Here is a 1,329-nt window from a genome sequence, read left to right on the forward strand (position 1 = left end):
CTGCCTCCAGAGAGCTCACCGTTTAGAATTCAGCAGGAGAAGCACTGATTCTGAATCACGAAGAACCTTTATTTCATCTTTCAAAGATTTGCACAGATACTGATTTCCTCTGGAAGGGAAAATAAAATCTTTTCTTATGCATGTCAGTCTTTGGATTCTCATGAGGGGCATTTTGAAATCTGTATGGTGACAAGGACTACGCTTTGCTTTCTCTAATTGCCTTCTGCTACTTATGACTATGTCATATTCTGTTTTCCCCAATATATCCTCCGCAGTTTTGTCCATCCAGATGGGTTTTTCTGTGATACTTCGCTACAGCTTTCTATTACCCTTTGCTCTTGTTCTCTGTTGCTTTCCTCTTTACCAGAAGCCTGGCCCCCATCTTCCCTTCTCGGCTTCTTATTCACTTGGAATCTTAGCACATCCTTAAAATTTGGGTCTTCAATAACTCATCAGCATTTCCTTGAGCTTTCTTGTGAACTTCAGACCTTCTTTGCAACAATAATCTCTTCCTGAATGCTATTTAGAAATATTATCTATATTTATTCTGAAAGGTAATCAAATGTTCCAGGTAGCAGATATTAGCAACTTCCAACACGGTCTGTAGGAATAATTCACAGTTCTGAACCATGCTTTAGAAAAACAAATCCAGCAGTCTGTGCTGGATTTATTCCTATTCCATCATTGGTAATAATTGCACTTGTTGCTGCAGGAACTTTAGATTCTTCTGCTGCAAACTTTAAGACTGCTGTGAAAGGTATACTTTCAGGAACACTGAGTACTTTGTACAGCAGTCACGGGTCTGATGTCAGCATGAACTTAAAGGAAACCTTCAACATGGTGGAGCCAGCCTGGACAGACACCCCACAGCAGTTCCTCTAGATATACTGTCTTAACCTTAACCTACTCCAAATTCTAAATTAAACTACTATTCCACCCCTGGGGGCCCCGCTGGGGGGCCTGAGGCATGGAGCCAGGCGAAGCCAAACCCAGCCACACCCAGGTAAAGAGCACACCAAAAATACCATTTCCATATGGGTAGCCCACCATAGCCACCGAAATTGCCATGGCTGCTGAAAAAGCGGCTAGTCTCTATAGCAGCAGTCACAGCCACTGTGCAGATGGCACACCAGACTCTCAACTGCATTGACACAAAGAGAGGCACTAGCAGAGACTGGAAAAAAAAAAGAAGAGGTCCTCTCTCTCCACAAAGCACATTCTGGAGTAACAGAAGAAACATCCAATCTATGGTAATGGGGGAGGACTTAATCACACCAGTCTCAGTGCTGGACAGATCATCTAGGCAACAAACCAACTGAGGAACAGTTA

The 1,329-nt window shown here is 43.0% G+C and overlaps 1 pseudogene; it reads right to left on the reverse strand.

Annotated features, from left to right (window-relative positions):
* Nucleotides 1-581: 581 nt before the first annotated feature.
* On the reverse strand, nt 582-839 carry LOC103587427 (annotated as a pseudogene).
* Between the last annotated feature and the right edge of the window lie 490 nt (nt 840-1,329).

Source organism: Galeopterus variegatus, unplaced genomic scaffold (assembly GCF_000696425.1).
Source record: "Galeopterus variegatus unplaced genomic scaffold, G_variegatus-3.0.2 Scaffold450, whole genome shotgun sequence".
NCBI classification, from domain to species: Eukaryota; Metazoa; Chordata; class Mammalia; order Dermoptera; family Cynocephalidae; genus Galeopterus; species Galeopterus variegatus.